A 338-nucleotide genomic window follows, 5' to 3' on the forward strand; every position below is an offset into this window, starting at 1 on the left:
TGGACCAGCAAAAAGCTGGAAGAGGAGTTGTGGCTCAAGAAGTAGAGTGGGGGCTGGAAAGATGGCTCAGTGGTAGAGCGCTTGCCTTGCATGCCTGAGGCCCTGAGTTCGATTCCTCAGCACCACATAAGGAAAAAGAAAAAACTGGAAGTGGCACTGTGGCTCAAGTGGTAGAGCACTAGCCTTGAGCTGAAGAGCTGAGAGACAGTGCTCAGGCCCAGAGTTCAGGCCCAACGACCAGACCCAAAAAAAAAAAAAAGTAGAGTGGGAGCTGCGAGTTAAAAAGCTGAGGAATTACTTCTGCCTCCATGCTGGTCCCGCCTCCCACCTTTCCCTGT

This window comes from Dipodomys ordii, unplaced genomic scaffold, assembly GCF_000151885.1.
Source record: "Dipodomys ordii isolate 6190 unplaced genomic scaffold, Dord_2.0 Scaffold287, whole genome shotgun sequence".
NCBI lineage: Eukaryota > Metazoa > Chordata > Mammalia > Rodentia > Heteromyidae > Dipodomys > Dipodomys ordii.